Source organism: Panulirus ornatus, chromosome 23 (assembly GCF_036320965.1).
Source record: "Panulirus ornatus isolate Po-2019 chromosome 23, ASM3632096v1, whole genome shotgun sequence".
Taxonomy (NCBI): Eukaryota; Metazoa; Arthropoda; class Malacostraca; order Decapoda; family Palinuridae; genus Panulirus; species Panulirus ornatus.
In genome coordinates this window covers 22504524-22530696 of record NC_092246.1, presented here as the reverse complement: position 1 = coordinate 22530696, position 26173 = coordinate 22504524, and the positions used below count along the sequence as shown (strand labels likewise).

The 26173-nt window shown below is 46.0% G+C and overlaps 1 protein-coding gene across 1 annotated transcript in view; it reads right to left on the bottom strand.

Moving 5' to 3' along the window:
- Positions 1-21420, bottom strand: part of LOC139756913 (uncharacterized) — a 68004-nt gene extending 46584 nt beyond the window's left edge. The window contains 2 exon segments of the mRNA XM_071676831.1: positions 19710-19828; positions 21327-21420. The gene's annotated coding sequence lies outside the window, so the exon portion shown is untranslated.
- Between the last annotated feature and the right edge of the window lie 4753 nt (positions 21421-26173).

Below are 26173 nucleotides of genomic sequence, written 5' to 3'. Positions count from 1 at the left end.
ACACTGTCCATGAAGCACTTTATGATTCAGTTTCTCTCGTTCACCGCAACGAAGTCCAAGTGATTTTGTCACAGGTTTCCCTGACGTGTAGGACACTTGACAGTGAAATTCGCCAGTTTGTGTCGCACCAAGTATGGCCAGCGGCGATCGCGTGGGAGCGATCATGGGCGATAAATCAAGGTAAGTGAAGGAACACCCGACGCCAAGGCTCGGACATTTTTGTGGCGGAAGGAATGAAAGCGGAAGCGAACCACCGCAACTGAAACAGAATGAGCAGATCGACCAACATTCGATTGTGAAACTTATCTAAAGCTTCTTCTTCCGCCGACAAAAGTTTAAAGGAAACAGGTAAAGTGATTATATCAAAATCTCTTACAATAACATGACCAGATAAACGTAAGAAAAAAATGTAGATGAGTTGTAAAAGTTTACTTCAGAGGAGCTTCGATTTACAGACGAGGAACATCAATGAAGCAAAACAAAGACGAGATATAAAGGTTCGTTCAGACGACTCACACTAAACTCAGTCGCATTTTATTTTACGATGAAAATTGATGATCTTTCTTCTGTGTCTCTGGCCACATGTTTGCCCCGTGTCTCAGTAACTGAAACAAGACTTCCTCAGGGAAAGCTGCTGAGTCCATCCTACACTTGACGGATATAATGATTACGGAAATAAGTGCACTTACGTTTGATTGTAAAAACGCTGACAACTTTACAGCCAGACGCAAGAGCACAAGACCATGAACGTAACTAAATAATGCCTTAGGTAAAACACCTAACATTCATATATATATATATATATATATATATATATATATATATATATATATATATATATATATATATATATAAAACTCAGTTTGCAAGAAGTCACTTTTTACGACACTATCAACGTCAGCGGACGGAAATGAGTACAACTAGCGATGGGGAAACTTACCATCCCAGAGAGTGCATCATTCCCCCTGCTCCTGTGTGGAGCGCGATGCCTCTAGATATAGAAGCTCCACTAAAGGGATCCTTGAGTTACATAAGTACCTGTGTGTGTGTGTGTGTGTGTGGGACACGTGTACCCTACAGAGCCATAAGAAGCACGTAGCGTCCTGGGGATGTCTGACACAAAAAGCAGTTCGGCCGTTAGCGACCAGAGACTCGTCGTCCAGGTGGTTTCACATACACCCAGGTCATGTGTATGACGGCCGCTTGGTGTGTGGATCCGCCTGGTGTGTGTAGATCCGCCTGGTGTGTGTGGATGTATGGGGAGTGTGTATGGTTCCTCTTGTATGTGTGAGGTGTGTATATAGCCATGGAGATAGCAAGACTACGAGGCTGCTAGCTTCTTGACCCTCGTCATGGTGAGGGTAGGAGTGAGCCACGGGCGGAGGGTGTATGAGGAGTTGCATGAGGACACACCCCCACACTCCTCATCGTCTACCTCACCCCTCATGTTCTCTACCTCACCGACCGCGAGGGGTGAGTGGATCACACACGAAGTAAACACCTCACTAAATCTCTTCAATAACACGTTACTGGATGACGTTTAATGGCCTCAATAAAGCAGTACCACATTTTCTACGTGGAAAATTTCTTAGCTGCTTTTTCTTGCGCTGGATCGCGTCTGGTAAGCCAGTGAGACAGAGTCATGGTTCTCGCTCGTCCTGTGTGTTACCTGGGGACATCATGGAGGTCATGGGAACTCAGCAGTGATGAACATCTAGGGATGAAATCCCCGGAGGGAGTCATGCCTCCGTCCTCAACTTACTCATGATAAGTACCACCTCACCGTCTGGCTGGGGCAAGATCCTGCTCGGCTATGTAGCTCGAATGTGACAAAATGACACGTGGATGTATATCGACATGGGTTATAATGACACAAGCTACTTAGCTCTGTTTGCTGTAGGAATATATTCAAATGGACGTAACTAGAGCTCTCTAAGTCCCCGTCTGTTTTCAAAACATGAACAGATTACCTTGCACAAAGTATGATCTTTAAATGACTTTAAAAATCGGTGAAAATAGCACAAAAACATCCATGATACTTTTATTGCTTGTAACTTCAATGAAATATTGTGCATGACGAAACAATCATTCTAAAAGTATAAAGTAAATTATCAAGAAGAGGTATTATTAGAAGGCGTGGTACCTGCACCAGCAGTTCACGAATATGTCCCCAGCTGACCTGTGGTCAGGTTGAACAATGGACCGGTGTATTGATCTTGAACTTTGATTAAAACGCTACAGACACAACTGGTCGTAGGAATAACAATTTTGTGAAGGTAAAATGAGTTTAAGTGATAAGTTTACGGTGTATTTACAAGATAATTATCAAAGGACTTGTGATGGTGATCAAAGAGAATGTTTGTGCATGATCATAGGTCAAGTGTTGCTGATTTCCATGGAGTGCCTGATCATGAAAGGTGAGCAGTGTTCATGGAAGCTTAAGCTAAATAAGAAAGGAAAGATACAACGAGGTACTGTTCTCTCCAGCACCACCATGTCTTGTGCTACTGTGTTTTGAGCCATTTTGCTCATGACTCAGCTCAGATGAGTACTCACACAAGGCACTACCTTCTTGTACATAATTTCATAAAGTTACCTTTTGACAACTTTTGTTCGTAAAAAAATACGATGGTTAAGTGCATTTGATTCAGCTGTGTGACGCCCTGCAGTATGGATGATGATAATCAAGCAGTCTGTATGCAGTAGCGGTGTGTTAAACGTGATTACACAAGTGCCACCTGGCGAGCGAGAAATCGCTTACTCTGCCTAACCTGGCGGTGTTCAGCGGTGTTCAGCACACACATACGGTGTGACTGATTCACCTCGACTCAAGCAGGACCTGAGCGAAGCTGAAACTTCCTCCAGGTGTTTTCATACAGCCACCAGTGTCCCACGCGGAAGAACTGTGACAGTAACATCATCAGCTCTGGTGGTGTCGACAAGTCTCAGCAACATTTGGAGGTATAGCGAAAGTAACAGTGTAAATAATAACATGGGGAAGTAGCAGTAAAAGCTGTGGCAACAAGAATTTAAGGGGATTAAGAGGAAAGAAGAGAAGCAGTGTCGAGGTGGCTGACAGCAACATTGATAACAACAGCAGCAGCAGCGGACGGCAGACAACGCCATAAGAGTAACCATCAGTGGTGAGGAACGCGATCGAGAAAGGAGCCGCCTTCCATCACTCACCAGTAATGACTGCCGGTGCTGGCGTAGCCAGAAGCGGCGGCAGCAGACAGACAGATAGCAGAAGCAGCGGCAGGAGACAGACAGATAGCAGAAGCAGCGGCAGCAGACAGACAGATAGCAGAAGCAGCGGCAGCAGACAGACAGATAGCAGAAGCAGCGGCAGCAGACAGACAGATAGCAGAAGCAGCGGCAGCAGACAGACAGATAGCAGAAGCAGCGGCAGAAGACGACAGCACCGCAAGAGTAGTGAGCAAATGTGAGGAGGAGGAAGAGGACGAGGAGTGGTGAGGCGTCCGCCCTACATCACTCATCACTAATGACTCCTGGTGTCGACAGAGACGCGGGGTTCCCGCCTCCGTCACTACCAACCTGGCAGACCCCAAACAATTCTCCTCACACGAACAAACTCAGACGAATGTTTTCTAGTATTTTCCTGATTACGTGAGCATATGTTCCTTCCTGAAGTGTTATCTAGTGTAACTCCCTGAAGACATACATTGTCGAAGATGTGTATTTACCTTCCTGCAGTGGCCCAAAAGGTGTTGCATTTTCTCGATAAAGGAGGATAAATCAAATCACTTGCTCAATAGAATTACAGTGATGAAGAAATAGAAGGAAGTGGAGGAACTGCACGAGTAGCGACTGGAAGGACATGACTGGACCGACCAAGGAAGACGGGAGTAGGGCAAGACTGGACGGTCTAGGGACGCAGAGAAACTGGTAGGACAAGACTGGAGCGTCCAGGGACGAAGAGAAACTGATGGAACAAGTCTGTATAAACTCAAGAAGAAGAGAGACGAGTAAGACAAACGTGGACCGCGGAAGGTCGGAGGGATGGTGGTAGAATAAGACTGGACGGCAACAGGTCGAGGAGAGACTGTTGGAGGAAGACTAGATTACGATGGGTCGAGATGAGACTTTAACAAAGGTTCAGGTCACACTACCTGAAGACTGAACATTACTGGAAAGCTTGTGGAAACTTACAACAATCACAGAAAGTGTTCCAGAAAGCTGGCGCAATATGTATTTGGGGAAATTACCTTTACTAGCGATGACAGAAAAATATAATTTCTAAAGTCGTATCCAGTTGTAGCTACTGAGAGGCCGACACATCGCATATTTTCTTAGTAAAGAAATCCCTCGAGCCCAGCTTCAGTACTGGTTTTTATTCGTTATGTTACTCCGCCCTTCTGAAGGTTTTTCTGTGAGACGAATTGGTTTTGTGATTTCCAAATGAACTGATTTTTCTTGCCAAAGGTAAAGCGCTCGAGATATAAGAAGATAATGGAAATCAATAATTTGTGGGCCAAGGTCTGGACGTACTGAATATATGTAATCATACATGAGATGTATAATTAATTGCATTGGGTAGAAATGGCTTAGGCAAGGATCTAGAAATAGAATAGTTTTCAGATTACTTGACATGAATATCCACACACACACACACACACACACACACACACACACACACGTATAGACGACCATGTATGTACACTTACACCCAAAAATACCCTCACTCCTCGTGTACACCTCTCCGCTCTTCTACACCCCACGTACACAGACCCGCGACACTACACTGCAACACTCAACAGACGCCAGAAGCACAGTGTTCGTCGTCGATCGTGTGTTCCTGCGTGGCTGGTGACAGGTACGACATGGCTAAGGTGTGCCATACACGGCGAGAGAAGTTCCCGTGCCATGAGGGCGGAGTGATTATGCTGTTTACGTCCTTACTGGAAGGTCTATTTGTTGTGGAGAGTAACGTTGGGAGAGGAGGTGGGATAGGGAAGGAGAGGAGGAAGAGAAGGTGTTGAGGAAAGATGACGTGAAAAGGGAGTTAAGGGGAAGTGGCGACAGACCCAGGTGGTGGAAAGAGGAGAAACAGAATGGAGTGTAGAAAATAAAGAAGACAAAGAAGAGAAGAGAAAGAATAAAAGTGGTGAAATAAGAACAACCAAACAAATCTGGATCAACAAAAATGCTGACACAGACGAATAAACAGAGACAAGCATAGAAAACCAAGTTTGAACCTACAGCAGCTACTGCCTCCCACAGGGACAAGTGGGAGCATATCCTGGGGACTGGGACAAGTGGGAGCATATCCCGGGACAGGTGGGGAGGACACTCAACACCAGGGGAGTGGGATGGAGTAGGTAGAGGAGCTAGCTGTATGATGAAACACTGCACCATTACTGCTGTTCACACGATTCTCAAAGTCATCCCAGCAAACTGAACTAAATAATCGTACATAGGCGTTGTCCAGGTTGAGCAAGAAACTGATTGTTCTTACCTCCTGGGACACAAGTGCCACTCGAAAACCTAACACAACTCTGTACCTACCATGGACACGGGCCTGGGGTGGCGAGGTCTATTAAATGTTGAGAAAACACTGGTCGAGCGATCATTATAGTGTATATGTCAGTATTGTCTTCCCCAGGCTTAGACACGCCATCACATATCGCTCCCCCCAGCAGTGTGTGTGTGTGTGTGTGTGTGTGTGTGTGTGTGTTCCTGTCACCTGTGATGGGCCGCAGGCTGCATAAGACCGTTCTTTTCCTGTCATGACTTTCGTTGTGATTCTTTTTAATCTTCTGTCTTCTTCTTCTTCTTCTTCTTCTTCTTCTTCATCTTCTTCATCTGAATATCGTATATTCCTGGGGTTTTCATGTCTATATATAATGATCCATCGCTGCAGATCCTCAAAACAATCTCTTGTGGTCGTTTTCTATGATAATTCTGGCCAGATTATTTTCTTTTCTACAACGAAAGACTGACAGTTATGTAGACAACCAGGGAATAATACAATAATCGGTGCCTTTTATTCAAGTAATTCATATTTATATTTTCTATGTAGTTACCGACCAGATTTATGACTCGTTTCTTGTGATGTGAATTTCTGTCCCTATAGCGCACGACTGTTCTGATTGCTGGACCAAATGGTCGCTGGTGAACCACCAACGCAGCTGCACAGCACCGCTGCCGGACCACAAAGCCGCTGGACCACATCACTTAACGTCTGCAGTGTGGACACTGGCGACCACTGCGATAAGCAATGGAAAAGAACCTTTACTTTCTCACCCATATCTCGCACCCGTCGCACCTCACTCTAGTCGCACCTCACTCCCGACGTACCTCACTCCCGACGTACCTCACTCCCGACGTACCTCACTCCCGTTGCATCTCATTCCAGTCACACTTCATTCTCAAAGGAACACGCCTCACTCCCGTCACGCCTCGCTCCCGACACGCCTCATTTCCAGCTCGCTTCACTTTCCACGACTGGCTGCTTCGTCAAGTGCCCGCCCGTGTCCATCGCCTAAGGCGGGTTGTTAGGAGCATTTCTTCCAGGGTGTGATGTCACCAGCGGATGCACCTCACACATGCCTCGGGTTGGTAACCCTCACCATGCCAGTGGCGGGTTCTTGTACACTTTCTTAAAGTCGTGTGGATGTCGAGAATAAAGTAATCTTTCCATGTTTTATTTCTTTGCTTTGTTTATCGTACTTTAGATCAAAATTTCTGAGGGTAGCGTTGATCCAGTAGTTCGTCTTGTACACCTACAGACACGAGAATTTCTATTGCATCGGAAAACAAGTTTCTTTTCACACACTTACATTTTACAGCCGCACTCTACACTGTATCTGTAGGTCACGGTCTTCAAGGAGATAATGGCACGATTGGCGAGCTTTCCCTCACGAAAGACCGGTTAAACATCTGGGTTTCTCAGAGTCCTGGATCCTATAGTGACTGCATCACGTAACCAGTCCTCACGGCACAACCAGGTAGGGGGAGGGGAGGGCAGTGTGTGTGTGTGTGTGTGTGTGTGTGTGTGTGTGTGTGTGTGTGTGTCTGTGTCTAAAGGCGGGGCAATGTGCCCAGACCTTTAACTTTACGACTTATTCCTCCGCTGACCAGTAGCCAAGGCCTGCCCTTCTGTCGCTAGCTTCAGCTGCTTCATCTATAACTCGTACTTTGCCATCGGTTCTCGTCTCTCTCGTGTGTATACTGTACCACCTTGATGAATTACGTTTACGTTAAGGAGGAAATCAAGAAGGACTTTAGATCGAGGCTGAATCACCAGTAGATACGCTGCTCCTGACTCAGTTGGGGTTTGCATCACAAACATCAACACATACTGTGATTCTCTACGTCCTCAGCGTCGCTCTTCAGAATTCCCTCATGCGTCGCTGGGAGAAACACACACATACACACACACACACACACACACACACACACACACACACACACACACACACATACAACGGCTCTTGCAGCGTAATTTCCCAAGAATTTTGAAAGTGTATTGAAGCCATAATCGCCAGTACAACGTGTCGTTCTCCAGCTCGACCCTGAGGCTGACGCAAGCATCCGCTAGCAAACTGTTGGCAATGTTACCCTCCTGAGACGCAGGAGGCCATGACGTCCACCAGGCTGGGTGCCCAGGACTGACGCATGACTGTGGCCTGTAACCCCAGCATGAGAGAGAGAGAGAGAGAGAGAGAGAGAGAGAGAGAGAGAGAGAGAGAGAGAGAGAGAGAGAGAGAGAGAGAGAGAGAGAGAGAGTTGTCCATATTCTTTTTCTGCAATTTGTGGAGTGTGTGATGTGATGATGACCTTGATGTTTATAGATGTTGCATGTTGGGTAATAACATCAGGTGTTGCAAGGTTAAGCAAGACTTTGTTCATCATTGCAAATGAGGTGATAATGTCTTTGTTTGTCTTTGTAAGTTACGTGATAATGTCTTGGTTACAACTGCCTCATGCAAAATAGATGATCCCTTGTTGTGAAACGTGTCTGTTGTGAGTTGGGTTATGAGTCTTTATTGAGGTTGTTAAATATATGATCAGGTGATAAAGATTCAGTTAAGATGGAGTTATAGGCAAGAGTGGAGGGCCATGCCAAGACGACTTAGTGACGTGTAAGAACAAGACACTTGTGAAGACAAGTGACGTGGCTACACACAGACTCACACATGCATGTGTACTGAATATCATATACATACACACACAATGCATAAAAAACATATGTACTCTAGCCCATGTATACTCCCTGTCGCAAACACACACACACACACACACACACACACACACACACACACACACACCACACACACACACACACACCACACACACACACACACACACACACACACACACATGGCACTTCAAGAAAGTTGAATTATAAGCAGAGGTTATGTTGTGAAATGTGAAATCAATAAACTTGTAATAAAACGTATAAAGAAGTACTTTCACAGTATTATAGTCGTGGACGAAAACAGCAGATATACTTATGAGATTCGTAAATGTAGACAACATTAAGACGTTTAAAAGACTGCTTGAGGATAGAGAAAGTTCAAGAGATGAGGCCCCGCGAGTGTGGAACTCCCTCCCCGCACACCACAACTACCTGATTACACACATTCGCCAGAATTAACTCCAACCAGGAAAGTCTTAGTGTAAACAGTATCACTTGATACTCGTTAGGCACTGTAGCTGGTGTTGGATGAACCCGTACACTTGGTCAATCATCGTTAGAGTGGCATCATTAATATTGAGAATGAAGTAGATTTTGTAAAAAAAATATCGAAGCTCAGATTAAGTCTTCATCATCTTATTTCGTAAATCAGGCATCAATCCTGAGCAACAGGCCGACGTATATAAGAAAAATACCATCTTTCCCGGGCGAGAGCGGGTCCATGATAACAGTCCTGGCGGTACCATTTGAGCGGCGAGTGGTAGATATTCCAACACTTTCGCGCCTTCCGTAATCTACAGGTAGGAGGCAGGACGTGATCACCTGCGGTGGGGAAGAGGAGAAGGAGGAGGAGGAGGAGGAGGAGGAGGAGGAGGAGGAGGGGGTGGGAAATACCGGAGACTGAGAAGGTCCCACGAAGTCCCTATGTCTGTGAGGACCGTTGAGCTGAGGAGGGGGATAGAAAACTGGAAGAATAAAGACGGTGCAAGGAAGAGAAAGAGAGAGAGATAGATAGATAGATAGATAGATAGATAGATAGATAGAGATAGAGAGAGAGAGAGAGAGAGAGAGAGAGAGAGAGAGAGAGAGAGTAAAGAAAGGATTATGGGAATAAGGAAGAAAGCGATAACGTGAACTGTGGATGGAGAAAGAGGAGGTAGGCAAGCGGAGGATGAGTGGACAGTGGTGCAGGAGGAAAGGAAAGAGACGAGGGAGTCACTAGCAAGGTGTCTTGTCGATGACCCACTAGCTGCATCATCTGCTGGACCGGGGACAGTCTGCTGGACCGGGGACAGTGGTGGACCGGGGACCGTCTGGTGGACCGAGAACGGTCTTGTGGACCGGGGACGCTGGATGGACATACTGCTAGGCACACTAACGTAGATCAGATGCAGCAGATGATGGTCGTTAGCTTCCTGAGGCTGGACGAGAAGCCCTCTCGATTACTGCGTCTCTCGCTAACTACATAAACTACCTTAGCGCTATATGTAAAAGATACTCAGAGGTACTTGAAGATAAGGGATATCTTTACGATAACAAGCAACACCAGGTCACCCCAGGTGATTGGAGATACGCACAAGATTAGACAGTCTCTCCTGTGTTACTTCACTTCATTAACTTGAAACTTACACCAATGTTCCTCTGACCACCTCGCTGCACTGTGTCAATCTGCCCCTCACTGCTCAGCGAATTGATATGTGTAACACTACAGAGAATACACAGACACAGAGAGGTCGACCCTTCATGTTACTAAGCCAAGATTCCCTGAGCCAAACTATACACATGACGTCACAGCCCTGATTTGCATAAGAGACCAGATGAATGATGTTTCGCTAAGTCCCATAAAGTGAGAGTACAGCCGGACATGTGTGTGTGTGTGTGTGTGTGTGTGTGTGTGTGTGTGTGTGTGTCAAACACCTCGCCATACGCGACAAAAGAGGGCGCTCCTTACCAAGTTCTTTTACTCTATTTTCTTTTGTTTAACTATCACAAGTCTTGTTGCTTTTATTCATGGCTGCTCCCAGCCTGGCAGATCACATGAGACTCACAAAGTTTGCCGGGGAAAAGCAAGGTTGCGTGTCTACCTCGACACTGGTCTGATATCACAGATAACATGTACAACAGTAGAGAAAAAATGAGGGAGACAGGAGACGAGAGAGAAATTATGATAATGAATATAAATGTGGACAGGCATAGATAGACAGATAGATAGAGGTTTAGACGATCATAGTGACAGAGACAAATATACGAGTATGGAAAGAGAAAGTGATGGCATATATACACAGGTCGGTCACACAGTACGTGCTGGGGAGGTGACCATAGAGTGTGTGCTGAGAGAGATGGATGCTGGACCCCAAAGGTGACCTGCCTGCTGGCAGAGGGCACTGCCATCACCTCTATTGACACAGACTGCAACCATCGCCAGCGAACGTACAAAAATGCTGGTCTGGGGGTATGAGACGAAAGCAAATTTTGCCAGCGAACGCCTCAGGATCTTAGCTTGGTTGCTATGGAAACAAACGTTTCCAGCGAACGCCCCAGAACACTGGCTCGGGTACTGTGAAAGCATCGGGGAACGAGGAAAAAAAATCAGCGTTCCCAAGAGCTCTAATTGTGCGTTCCTCAAGACTTCTTGACCATATTGTATAACTATACACCAGAAAAACTACTGTACTTAGAGAGCGGCAGCAGTATTTACGATACGAGGTTTTCCAAATCTTATGGATAGGCATGGGATAAACAGACGAATAAACATGATATGAGAGAGAGAGAGAGAGAGAGAGAGAGAGAGAGAGAGAGAGAGAGAGAGAGAGAGAGAGAGAGAGAGAGAGAGAGAGAGAAGGGACCGGTGGTCAGCAGTAGGGAATGGTGCTCACATCTGCACCTGCGCATCAACACCGCCACCGTTGCAACCAAGTAATACGGGATCACACTCGGTGTACCTGACTCCCGCCACACCCACTATGGGTGTACAGCAATGGTTAACACCCAGTGTACCTGACTCCCGCCACACCCACTATGGGTGTACAGCAATGGTTAACACCCAGTGTACCTGACTCCCGCCACACCCACTATGGGTGTAGAGCAATGGTTAACACCCAGTGTACCCGACTCCCGCCACACCCACGCCAAACATACCATGGGAATACCCTCTTACAAGTCTTCACGCTGACACGATGGCAGTGCCCGTACTGCCCAACATGAGAGTAAGCAAGTAACGGTAGGGAGAAGAGAGAAGAGTAAGAAGATGAAGGAGGTGAAACTGAGACAAGATGGAGGGGTGATGTTAGGCAGAGAGGGAAGGCATGGCACAGTTCCCTAAGATGGAGTGATGGTGGACCACAAAACAACATCAGCTGTTGTAGGAACGAAACTCTCGCTTGAGATCATTCTTCTGGCAATGAATTACTGTGCCAGGTTCAGCTCCGTCATGTTGCACACATGATGGAACGCTGGGCCGGGGCAAGACAGTGCTCGATATGTCTCGGACGAAATGTTCCATATCTCAAATGGTTGATCCAAGAGTTCCTAAATTCACTGCATTCGCCCATCAAGGCTTCTCTTACGCTAACTGAAATACTTTCAATGGTTGTGGTGCGTCCAGATAGGGGCGTACATTGCTATATCATCAGGTAATTAGCGTCATCAGGTTCGTTATGAAACGAGACATTCTTTTTTTAGGAAAACTTTAAGTTCACCAGTTTTCACCTTACGAAATATTCCGGCACAGGAAGGGTTACCAAGTGTACCGTTTATGACTGGAATTTTCAAGTTCTAAGATATTTCAATGTATGTTCTAGTCATCCTACTGCACTACTGTAGCCACCATGACCTGATTCTCGCTGTAACAATGACCTACTTCTTACTGTAACCATGACCTACTCCTCTTGCTGTCAATTCGACCTCCTCACTGTAGGCAAGATCTGTTCCCTACCAAGCCTCACTCTTTAGCCACGACCTGTCGCAATCTCTGGCGACGACCAGCCCCAGGACCGCTGCTGCCAGGACCTGTTCACCATCTGGTCCCCAACTGCAACCACTGTAAGACCCACGTTGCCCCTCACTGTAGCGAAGATCTTCCTGGACCCAGACCTTTGTCTGTAGGCTTGATCTGCCTCCACCCTCCCACTGTAGACATGACCTCCGTCCGTCTATTCCCGAGGCAGCCACCTGTCACTCGTCCGTCTCTCTGTACCGTCAATATTACTATTGTTCCTGGAGAAAGTCTTGCGACAGTACGGCTATGGGGAGACGGTTAGCACGGTGAGGTTGGGGTGATGGGTGTGGTTGACGGGGTGTGGGTGTGGGGAGTATCTCATGGGGAGTGTGTGTGTGGGTGTATATAAGCAAGGTGGATGAGCTTAGCTGCGGTAGGTGGGTGAAGAGTGAGTGAAGAGTGTGAGTGATGAGTATGAGTGATGAGTGTGAGTGATGCGTGTGAGTGATGAGTATGAGTGATGAGTGTGAGTGAAGGGTGTAGGTGATGAGATGCGAGTATTAGGGATGAGGGTATCTCGTGGATGTCAGTGGGTTTCCCTGGGAGGTCTAGGAGGCCGGTGGAAGTGGTGGTGGTGGTGGTGGTGTGTGTGTGTGTGAGTTTAGTGCGCGCGCGCGTGCCTGCATGTTGGGTGGTGCAGGAGAGTGGAAAGATCGGAGTTCATAAGTGTTGCAGGTGACTGGGATAGACTGTTAGCAGGACTGACATGAGAGGCGCTAACTGTGATACAGTTGGCTCAGTCTACCATAACTGGAGCTTCCTCTGAAGACGTACAATTATCTTGTAATTGAAGCCGACAGGGAAGACCAGAGCTCTGCTTCTGAATAAACAACCACAAAACCAACATAGCACACCGTACTAACAATTTATATTTCTTTTTTCCCTATGACACATTCGTAGCACCTTATGGGTCATGCACCCCCTTCCCACACACCCCCCCCCCCCCCCGGTCCAGATTACGAATTTCGTATTTCAGTGGATGACTAATTGTGTAATTTGCATGATGATTAGAACAACATGTCCGTGTGCTTGCCAAAGATGACGTCATATATCATCCCTAACAAGCGAATCGCCCCATAAAAAAGGAGACTCAGTGTATCTTGGCTTTCTTGAACTAACTTGTATCTTCATCCGTCGGCTGGAGCCTTGTAACCTTTATCTCTTGGTTCATGTTTAATTCCTACGCAAGTGGAGTCGGGGCAACCCGCATGCAATCCTCTCTCGCTCTCAACATTGCTGACTTTTGTTCAAGAAATTCACTCAAAATTTCCTGAATATAGAAGTAATTATACTCAGCCACAGAAAGGGAAATATCGGCGATGCTTTCCGTACCTTTAACGAATCTTCCACGTTAGTCATCAACGAACCTTCCACGTTAGTCGTCAACGGATCTTCCACGTTAGTCATCAACGGATCTTCCACGTTAGTCATCAACGGATCTTCCACGTTAATCATCAACGGATCCTCCACGTTAGTCATCAACGGATCTTCCACGTTAATCATCAACGGATCCTCCACGTTAGTCATCAACGGATCTTCCACGTTAGTCATCAACGGATCTTCCCTGGCAACTGTAGCAGTAATGATAATCATCAAAACATGGAGCAGGTGAAGGTGTTCGCCAGGGAGATTACAGGTCCTTGTAAGATAATGAGAGCAACGATGGAACGAGACTGTGGCCAAATGATTTATTCCTCGTCTGACAGATCAGGGCAGGGCAGGGCAAGGCAGGGCAGGGGAGGGCAGGGCAGGGCAGGGGAGGGCAGGGCAGGGCAGGGGAGGGCAGGGCAGGGCAGGGCAGGGCAGGGCAGGGCAGGGCAGGGCAGGGGATGTTATCTTAAAGACCTTGTGAATCTCTACAACCACAGGCGTGGGTGGGTCGTTGGCTCCCACAACCACAAGGCGTGGATGGGTTGTTGGTTCCCACGACCACAAGGCGTGGATGGGTCGTTGGCTCCCACGACCACAAGGCGTGGATGGGTTGTTGGTTCCCACGACCACAAGGCGTGGGTGGGTCGTTGGTTCCCACGACCACAAGCCGTGGGTGGGTCGTTGGTTCCCACGACCACAAGGCGTGGATGGGTCGTTGGCTCCCACGACCGCAAGGCGTGGGTGGGTCGTGCCCTCTTGCGTCATCTGTCAGGTCTGTTATTCTCTCTAACTGAAAATCTTTTAGACCCGAGATCAGTGAACTTGGGACAGAGGTTCACCTTGACACACCTTCGCGACTCGTGCGTGTGAGTCAGGAACAGAGAGAGAGAGAGAGAGAGAGAGAGAGAGAGAGAGAGAGAAAGAGAGAGAGAGAGAGAGAGAGAGAGAGAGAGAGAGAGAGAGAGAGAGAGAGAGAGAGAGAGAGAGAGAGAGAGAGAGAGAGAAGAGAGAGAGAGAGAGAGAGAGAGAGAGAGAGAGAGAGAGAGAGAGAGAGAGAGAGAGAGAGAGAGATCACCAATGCTGGGATTTAAGACAAACTTGACATGTTATTGCTAGGCCCAACTCCGCGGGTGTAATGCATGCACGCGCGTGTAGTTCTCACGCACGGCCGAGTCTTCTCACGCACGCGCGTGTCCTCTCACGTGTTACACAAGAAGAAGTATAGAGCCATGGTCAGCAACTTCTGCATACAAGATCATCTTTACATAACCCCATCACCCTTGTACCCTGGGATTGCGTTGGCAAGCTCCCCCTCACCAGCATACTCCACTTAACTGCTGTGATATATGACGTATGACAAGGGAAAACATTCAACATGGCATTTGGTACATTGCGAGGATCGATCACACAGAGCTTGTGCCCCTCAGCGAATCAGGGAGCCCAGGTATGAGGATATATGGTACGTGAAGACAGTGAGAGAGGAATGGGAGAGTCTAGCGGGATATGTATGTGTGTGTGTGTGTGTGTGTGTGTGTGTGAGAGAGAGAGAGAGAGAGAGAGAGAGAGAGAGAGAGAGAGAGAGAGAGAGAGAGAGAGAGAGAGAGAGAGTAGTGTGTGTCTCTTACATTCGCTAAAACCAAGAGCTCACCCAACTGTGAGAAAAGGTTGACAGGCAATGACACCGTGTGACAGGCGTGACATGAGTGACACACGCTGGATGATAGGCAGTGACATAATGTGACAGGCATATCATGAGTATCATGAGCAGGATGACAGGCAAAGATATGAGTGATACGAACAGGATGATATGATGTGACAGTCATGAGTGACATGAGCAGGATGAGAGAGAGGTAGAGGCAAGGATGTGAGCGAGAAGAATGGAAAATGAGGCACACCTCATGATGCTGGAGAACATGACTCACAAACGGAAGACGGGAATGTGAATGAAAATGAGGAAGAGGAACTAATGATGCAAAAATGAGGAGGTGGATATGGAAGAGGTGAAGGACGAGGGGAAATAGCACAAGAAATAAACGGGATATATAGAGGAATCTAAACAGAGAGAAATTATGGAATAAAAGAAGAAAATAGAACAAATGAACAAAGGACAGAGAGAGCAAATACAAACAAAAGGTAGATGAAAATGAGTAAGAATATAAGACATGGGTAAGAACATGATATATGGACAAGAACATGAGGGCAAGAACATGACATATAGGTAAGAACATAATATGTGGGCAAGGCCATGAAATGTGTACACGATCATGAGTTTTGGGCAAGAACATGAGATGTTGCAGGAGTGACTGCATGCAAGCAGGAACAGAAACATGAGAACAAATCACGTCTTTAGATGTGAGGAAATAATCCAGAACATCAAGATATTTTAGATTATGTGAAGATTGTGTCAATAACAGGAATATGTAAGGATTGCGAAGGGTTAATACATAAGACTACTCATGACACAGAAGAGTCTGGATAAAGAACACAAGAGGCAATAAACAGAGAGATAAAATGTAGTGAAGAAAATGAAAAGATATACGAAAGTAATATGCAAAGATATGGGTCAGGTGGACGACAGATGAGACTGAGTTCCCAAGGTATGTTTAATGAGATAGTGAGACCAGAGGGCACTGACCACCAAGATGAAAAATGAAAGTGAAAAGAATTGTGCAAATATGTGAAGTACAGAACATCGTCATGTTCATCTTCGTCTTCACCATCACCGTGATAGTGACCGGGCTAATGCAAGAAGTGCTCTGCCTTTCACAACTAACTACTTTACGACAACTTTATTGCTGCCTTCCTATTGGTCAGATGTGATAATTGCCGTTACTTTCACCGGAAGTCTGATGGAATTATGAATGACCATTTCTAATAGAGTCATTGCCTGGAAATATTAAGGTGATGTAGACAAATATAGGTCAGTACATTATAACCAAATGATGATTAACATTTGTGGTCGGTAGGTAGAGCTACAACCACAAACCACAACCACGAGCAACAACACCTGAGCCAGAAGACCACCACAATCACAACCACAATCACAGCAACATTATTATCATCATAATCATAACTGTTGTTATCATTATCATAATTATCATTATCATCATAATTATCATCATCATCATAATTATCATTATCATCAATATTATCATCGTTATTATCATTAATAATACTAGTATTAATGCCACTACCACTACTACTACTACTACTATTATCATTATCAAACTAAGTAGTAGTAGTAGTAGTAGTAGTGGTAGTCAGCTGTTCTCCCTGGTAGTGTCAGCTGGGGTAGTACCATCAGTGGTGTGTATGTATTTGTATCATCATTCGTCAGAGCCACTGTGTCGTTAGGGTCGTCCACGTATATAGGTCTCCACACAGACCAGCCGTCGGCCGCCACCTGCCCCACGCCTTCGTCAGCCCCGTACACCACCTCCCCCACGCCTTCGTCAGCCCCGTACACCACCTCCCCCACGCCTTCGTCAGCCCCGTACACCACCTCCCCCACGCCTTCGTCAGCCCCGTACACCACCTCCCCCGCGCCTTCGTCAGCCCCGTACACCACCTCCCCCACGCCTTCGTCAGCCCCGTACACCACCTCCCCCACGCCTTCGTCAGCCCCGTACACCACCTGCCCCACGCCTTCGTCAGCTCCGGCCACCACCTGGCTGAGCCATACACCGGGAGGGGGGAGGGGGAGGAGGGGTAGAATAATTAACATAATTCCTAGGTAATGTGGTCAAGGCGGCCAGCACGGGGAGAGGAGAACGCCCACGGGGAGAAAGTAGAGACGGGAGGAACAGGCGGGAGGAACAGAGAGGAAGAACGGAGACAGGTGACAGTAGGTATGAGAAGGAATGGGAAAGATTATATCATCTATTCTCTATTTTTGTTAGCGAATATGATTTAACATGTTCTTTAAAAATAACTACCCCAGAAACTGAAGAATACACAACCACCCGTTACTTAAATATAAAAGAAATAAAGTATAACATTCATTGAATGTTCCTTCATCACAAGAAACCGATGATTGAATATGAAGGGCTGGGAAGGAGGAGGAATTTATGGACACTATAAACCACAGACACACGAAGGATTACTATCCAACCAGCATTGAAATCACCGCCGCCTCGACCTGGATTGTTACTTTAAATTCGTTGAAATCTCCAGCAATGTGAATTATTGCATCGTTTCCTTTGCGTTTTTTAACCATTTATCATTGGAACAAGATATTCATATGTATATATATATATATATATATATATATATATATATATATATATATATATATATATATATATATATATATATATATTCCTATGAGTCCACGGGGAAAATGAAACACTATAAGTGGGAACTTATCGTGTTTCATTTTCCCCGTGGACTCATAGGAATATCTTGATCACGCGCAAAATTGTGATCCTTTCCAATATATATATATATATATATATATATATATATATATATATATATATATATATATATATATATATATATATATATATATATATATATATATCCCTGGGGATAGGGGAGAAAGAATACTTCCCACGTATTCCCTGCGTGTCGCAGAAGACGACTAAAAGGGAAGGGAGCGGGGGACTGGAAATCTCCCCCTCTCGTTTTTTTTTTTTTGCCTCCAAAGAAGGAACAGAGAAGGGGGCCAGATGAAGATATTCCCTCAAAGGCCCAGTCCTCTGTTCTTAACGCTACCTCGCTAACGCGGGAAATGGCGAATAGTATGAAAGATATATATATATATATATATATATATATATATATATATATATATATATATATATATATATATATATATATATATATATATAAGAGACAGGTGACGGTTTTTTTCGAGATGATAAACAAAACAACAAGCACACAGTACCATAGCGTGTGTGCTGGCTGCCGGACAGAGAAACATATGGTCAACAACCGGATAGTTTGGGTAAGACGTCGCTTGGCCAGCTTGCTCTGAGCGACGCAGTGATAGCGGGAGATAAATATGATAAACGCAGGTTGGCTGAAATCAGGGTGAAGTTACTCTACAATGTTGGAAAGATAAGATTTTCTTGGGAACTTCACCTGTCATGTACGGGGTACCTTCAAAGTCTTAACGACACGCCTATCCTTGTCGTGGCTAGTCCACGACTGTACAGATTCTAGAGGGGGAGTTACTCTCTAGCAGAGGGGCAGAGGGGGAGTTACTCTCTAGCAGAGGGGCAGAGGGGGAGTTACTCTCTAGCAGAGGGGCAGAGGGGGAGTTACTCTCTAGCAGAGGGGCAGAGGGGGAGTTACTCTCTAGCAGAGGGGCAGAGGGGGAGTTACTCTCTAGCAGAGGGGGAGTTACTCTTTAGCAGAGGGGGAGTTACTCTCTAGCAGTGGGGCAGAGGGGGAGTTACTCTCTAGCAGAGGGGCAGAGGGGGAGTTACTCTCTAGCAGAGGGGCAGAGGGGGAGTTACTCTCTAGCAGAGGGGCAGAGGGGGTGTTACTCTCTCACGGTAACGTACACAGGGAGATGAGGGAGGAGGAGTGACATGGTAGGGAGAGAGGGAGAGGAAGGCAAAGGACAGGATCCTACCATTCTTTCTTCCTTGATATATCCTTCAACATAAGGAATTCAGGTTCTTCCGTTTTTTGCCGTTGTGAGGAGAACAGATGACGTGAACAAGGTGCTTTCAGGAGAAGTAATGGTAAAAGATGATCATAACAGCTGAACAGGTTAGTCCCCCACAGCCCTCGAGCCGCAAGCTGGGCAAACCCTTCCTTAACACGACTCTCCGCAGCCCAGATCTCTCCTCACTCCTACATACGTCATGTAAACCACACGCTAACAGAGACCAGCACCAGTTGTACATTTGCCCAGGTCAGTCCTAAACATACCTGGAAAGGCAAACTCTAATCTCTTACTATCACAAGTCAAACCTCGGTACACCTGAAATAGGAACCTACCCAGGAAGTATATACATGATATATCAACAAGCCACAGTAGTTTTTCCCGCGGACCCGAACTGGAATGTTGAGGGTAAAAGACCTGTGTAATGACGTGACGATCAATGATGTTTGAACTCACTGAAACAATATATTATAGAAATAGATAGGAGAGGTCAAGGTGGTCCAATGGGATTCACCGAATCTCTAGCAACAACAGTTTACAAAAAATGTAATTATATATCTTACCTGTTTGCTTGTAGTTGTCTTGCCACGGAGGAAGAGGACACACTTTTCTATGTTTCACTTCTTTGTAAGTCTCTCTTTGTCACTGTTTTATGATGTCTCTGTGATGTTTACTCTCGACCCTGCTGGGAGAGAACACTTATGAGACACAGGCGCACCTCTGACCTGTCCATGTCAGGCTCTGAAGCCAACAAACTCGAGCACCACGATAGTAGTACTGTGGACAGCGACAGACAGGCGACTGGGCACTGTTCGTATGGTATTAGATGGTGTGTGTGTGTGTGTGTGTGTGTGTGTGTGTGTGTGTGTGTGTGTGTGTGTTTTACACGAAACTACTTCAGGCATCTCCGCACGTCGCACACAAACGCTATTCGAGAGGCTCTGTTGATGGTATTAAAGATTTCCATTTAGAAAACGCATGAAAAAACAGAGGATATTACTGTTTACTAACGATCAGTCGGCTGTCAGGTGGGCAAATGGCCATCCGGTGGACGTGCAGGTGTTGAGCCACATCATCAACATTTGGTCTTCATTATTTGACTTTATCCCCCACACTGCTAGCCTTCCCTTGCCCACCCCCACACTGCTAGCCATCCCTTGCCCACCCATCTCACGAATCCATACTTTGATGAACACATAACATGGCTGAGTCAATAAGAACAGATAACAGCCATGAAAAACGAAAAAGAACAAGAACACAAATTGATACACATCCTCGGGCGGGTGTGAGGTGCATGCGTGATTTAGAAATGTAAACAATGAGAGAGTTAGCGTTTGAAATGACAGTGTTTACGTTGGTCTGACCGTGTGATGGCATAAGGAAAATTGTGTGGTGTATGTTTTTAACTTTAAGATATTCATTGTCACAAGAACATCAATTATGTAAAACTTATTGTTTTACACACACACACAGACACACACATATCATATATATATATATATATATATATATATATATATATATATATATATATATATATATATATATATAGCATGTGTTCGTGTTGGGACAATGTGAACTGTGGTGCGGGCAGTATAGGGTTGAGGGAGGTGGAGTGACCTTGGCAGTGTTGGACCATACCTTACCAGGCTCCGCTCCCCAGCAACTGCACCCTGGCTATGGATACTGTGGCACAACATAGTGAGGTGCAGTGTACCTGCTGTGATGGGTATACTACCTTACACTATATCTGACCATTCTGTTACATATGTAACATGTGTCTCATGCCAGGGTTAAGATTATTAAAGTTCTAGGAATTATCAGTCTTGTGTGTGTGTGTGTGTGTGTGTGTGTGTGTGTGTGTGTGTGTGTGTTGCTTGTACCGGACATCACCCTCGGCCGGTGGTGGGATGTGGTCCAGAGTGAAGCAGTGTGGGCGGTGGTCACGACGGCCGCGGTAGTGTGTGTGTGTGTGTGTGTGTGTGTGTGTGTGTGTGTGTGTGGTAGCGGTGCCACACAAACGCACGGACGACAACCCTAGGCTGCTTGCTGGTATCCGTCAGGGTGTAGCGCAACACCCTGGGGGAGCAAGACCCTACCCGGAGTGTATACGATACACCTCTATCACCGTCACAACATGTGTGACACACTTGCGTTACTGTGTCGTATATAGACGTTACGTTCGGAAGCAACACTGATCCGGTGAACACGAGTACAGCGGGCGGTCGGAGGAGCAGCTACTGGAGCAGCAGCAGCGGTGGGCGAAGTGTGATAGCGACTGAGGTGTGAGTCGGTGCAGCCAGGCAGGTGGCACTGAGGCTGGTATCGCACCTTCACAAGTCCACAAGTGGTGACGGGGGAACACTGGAGAGCCACACACGTTCACTCCACAGGGCCGGGAACCCAAGTGCCTTACTGACACACTGGCTCTCGCCACGCATCCTCCCTAGCTCGGCCAGCCCCGCCTCCTCCCGCCAATCTATCCCTCCCCCGGCGTTTACTCCATCACTCTCGCTTCACCCTTCTCTCCACGCTCTCACGCGACTTTGTGAGTATTATTAGTCGTCCTCTAGGTCACGTGCACGTGGTGTGGGCCAGACCCGTCTTGTTGCAGAACCAATATGGCTTTCACTCCTCACTCTACCACCGTCTCTTTATTTATCATGACGCTTTACCTTACCAGTTTCAGTAGAAGTTTTTTCTCATCAAAATTAACATTTTCCCGCATGATAGTAATACATATGGCAATATTATTCTACATAAAGAGAAGAAACAAAAGAATGCGAGAATGTATATTAAGTTAGTACAATCATCATGTTGTGTTGTGATTACAAGACACAGGTGGACACCGTACTCCATGTGTTGTGTTGTGATTACAAGACACAGGTGGACACCATACTACATACTGTAGTACTGGTGTATACTGTACCTCATGTGTTGTGTTGTGATTACAGAGTACAGGTGGAGATGCCACTCCCCACAGATGTCATACGCTCGTCTGTGACAGAAAAGAAGGTAAATAACAACAGACCCGTTGGTCATCTCCATATAAATGGAGAGACACTAGAAAATGCCACTGATTTTTCATCTTGCTACAAACATTTGTGTCAAAGTGCATTAACATAGTCCCCTGAAGACAAACGGAGAACTCTCTACTCAAGAATGATTCTCTCACTTAGCTTACGTCTACTGAACAATCTCTCTCTTCCTGACGCGCAACAGGTTATACTGAGAAGATCATGCACTTATTTTTGGTCAATCTATATCAGTGTTATGTATCCAGACTAAGCATTTCCAGACTTCACTGCCTTATCGACCTTCCAAAGCAAGAGTAACAACAGGTGTTATAAGATTATTGTATTTGTTGGTTGTTGATTTATGTCCATAGTGTAGGGATGGAATCCCACAGGGCTACAGTGCAGCTCTTCCTCCACTGGTCTTGGGACGATCCCACCTTGGGGATCCTCTTGGCTCCCCTCTGTGGCTATGTAGCCTTTGGTTGATCACTTTGTGGGTATGTAGTCGACCTAATTCACGTATGAAATAAAGGCTGATTTTTCTATCGTGTCTGAGTCTCCATGAAGGATCGGATCCTTTATACGTCTCCGATTCATTCCAGACAATAAGGTTTCAGTAGAGTTGGATTATCATCCCGGGAAGAATAGGCTTGAACACCAGTGCAGTTCCCCTTTCACCAATGCTCAGTTCTAGTTTTTCTGCCTGATATTTCTGTTTAGGCGTGATACAAAAAACAGCTGAAAGCTTCACCACACTCTGAGATCTGTGTATAACGCCAGATGAACACAGTAGACGACCTCACCTTCATTATGCGTCTTACCTCACCAGGTGCAAGGATGTGTTTTTCATTTGTCATCTGACATAATAGTGAGACGTAAGGACTAATACCATCCATCTGTCTCAACACTGGCCTCCCTATACCCTCATTCCTTCATAATCCTCACAGTGTTCCATCTTGGAATTGATATATATATATATATATATATATATATATATATATATATATATATATATATATATATATATATATATATATATATAAAATATTTATTTTATTATACTTTGTCGCTGTCTCCTTCGTTAGCGAGGTAGCGCAAGGAAACAGACGAAAGAATGGCCCAACCCACCCACATACACATGCATATACATACATGTCCACACATGCACATATAAATACCTATACATTTCAGCGTATACATATATATACATACACAGACATGTACACATGTACATAATTCATACTTGCTGCACATGCTTGCCCAGATTTGAATCCTGGCCATGGCATTCAGTCCACAGCCAACACATGTGTTCATCACCCCCTCAGGCGGTTCTATAAGTGGGTACCTGGCTCAGGCTGGGGTTCGTATATGTCTGTGTGTATACATATAACAGTAGAGACATGGTACATATAACAGAGTTAAGGGACGGGGCAACACGAGTGCATTATTCTCTCCCCGCAACACACAAATGGTAATCACACACAAACAAGTGTAGCTATCACTCTCCATACAGTGGGAACAGGTAATGACACACACACACACACACACACACACACACACACACCACATCAGAAATGTTTGAGACAACTGCCAAAGAAGGAGCGAAGTCCTTAATGTAATCATCTTGGACGTGAGAGATGTAAGGGTAGCCATCATAATAATGCATGAATGTCTAAGAAGCCGAGACGAACTGAGATAGAACTGGTCTTTGTCAGAAGAAAGTCCAGAACCAGAGGTCACAGCCGGATGTTGAGCAAGAGAAGTGTACGAAGGGGCGTGAGGAAGTGTACAGAGGGACGTGAGGAAGTGTACGGAGGGGCGTGAGGAAGTGTACGGAGGGACGTGAGGAAGTGTACGAAGGGGCGTGAGGAAGTGTACGGAGGGGCGTGAGGAAGTGTACGGAGGGACGTGAGGAAGTGTACGGAGGGACGTGAGGAAGTGTACGGAGGGACGTGAGGAAGTGTACGGAGGGATGTGAGGAAGTGTACGGAGGGGCGTGAGGAAGTGTACGGAGGGACGTGAGGAAGTGTACGGAGGGACGTGAGGAAGTGTACGGAGGGACGTGAGGAAGTGTACGGAGGGACGTGAGGAAGTGTACGGAGGGGCGTGAGGAAGTGTACGGAGGGACGTGAGGAAGTGTACGGAGGGGCGTGAGGAAGTGTACGGAGGGGCGTGAGGAAGTGTACGGAGGGACGTGAGGAAGTGTACGGAGGGGCGTGAGGAAGTGTACGGAGGGGCGTGAGGAAGTGTACGGAGGGACGTGAGGAAGTGTACGGAGGGACGTGAGGAAGTGTACGGAGGGACGTGAGGAAGTGTACGGAGGGACGTGAGGAAGTGTACGGAGGGACGTGAGGAAGTGTACGGAGGGGCGTGAGGAAGTGTACGGAGGGACGTGAGGTAGTGTTCTCAGGGCTATAAGGAAACATTTCCTCAGCAACAGAGCGGTAGAGCCGTAGAACAGTTTACTGCAGTGTAAATAGGCAGATTCCTTCAGACATCTGTTGTGGTCTTACATCTACGGTCGTCTGCTTGAACATGGCTGGAGTATGTGGGGACGCGGGCGTAGTCCTGTTCTAGTGATGACTTCCTGTTGACAGAACGATGATTCCTTCAACAGATGTGTCTTTCTGTTGACATGGATATCTGTTTATATACAGTTATCTTTCCTAGGTCGGGATCTTATCCCACAGACAGTTATATGTCCCAGTACCCTGGGACAATCTCATTGTACAGTGACGCCTCTGTGTAGAGAAAAAATAATTCTTTATAAAGAAACAAATATGGTTGTGGACAGGGAAGATTTTCTCTGTTCAGGATATTCTTATTCATTGGTAGATATTCTGTAAACAACAGCGCTTTACTCGGAGAATGAAGCGCCTCCAGTGTGTAGGAATACTGGGGCACATCCCCGGGCATGTGTGGAAAGTCTTGAGGCTAGAGACGTCTTCTTGGCTACACAGACGTCTACCTGTCTACAGTGATTCATCCTTCCGGACACCGGGGGCATCTTGATAGGACGAAGACATCTTCCTTGGAATATAGACCCCTTCTTTCCTATGACAGATCTTTCAGTAGATATGAACGTCTTCCTGTGAGCCTCTGAACATGTTTACATTTTCCCACACCTGTCGGGCACACGGAGGTGTAACTCTTTCCGGGGAACTTTTAGCTGTCAGATAAACATTGTAGAAAACAGTTTTAACACAAACCACAGACAGAAATGAAAGTGTAACTACAGTTGATTACAGGAAGACAAGTTATCGCTTTAGAAAAAAAAAATCCAAATGGTATCATTTATTTGCCACAGCAATTTCAGTAATGGGGACGAATCGACAAATCACAAATATAGTTCCATGGTTATAATTCATAACAACACCACAGTGACGGAGCTGATAAAGTACTCGCTCATTTCGCTGAAGAACTTGAATTAAACTTCTGTAATATTGATACTCCTTGAGATCACTGTCTCAGTCGTAGAGGTAAATGAATATCGTGATATTTACTGTATTAAGTTTGGATGAATATTTGACTGAAACTGTGAGACAGAGTTGGTGCACGTCGCTACAGATCGAGGTGCTGGCAGTATGCACGCCCGACACAGTAACGAGAACATACGAACGTTCTAAACATAGGTAATCAAAGGAAAATGAACATGAAAAGTGGGAAAAAAAGACCTGCAGCTGTGAAAGAAACTTGATACCTAATACGTAGAAATAACAATTGAAGTGTTAGTGTTATTACCTCTTATTGAAGCGGAGTAATGGATGTCTTTATGATGTATATCACAGAACCGGGCCATGATGGTGGAAGGCCCTCCCCACTAGGGCCATGATGGTGGAGAGGTCTTCACCAGGGCCATGTTGGTGGACAGGTCCTCACCAGGGCCATGAGGGTGGAATGCCCTCCCCATCAGAGACGAAAGCTGAGATCACTATCACATACGTCCAGTTTGCTGGACTCAGCCAACTGAGAAAGTTGATTGCATCCAACGTGAAGTGTCTGGAGAGAGG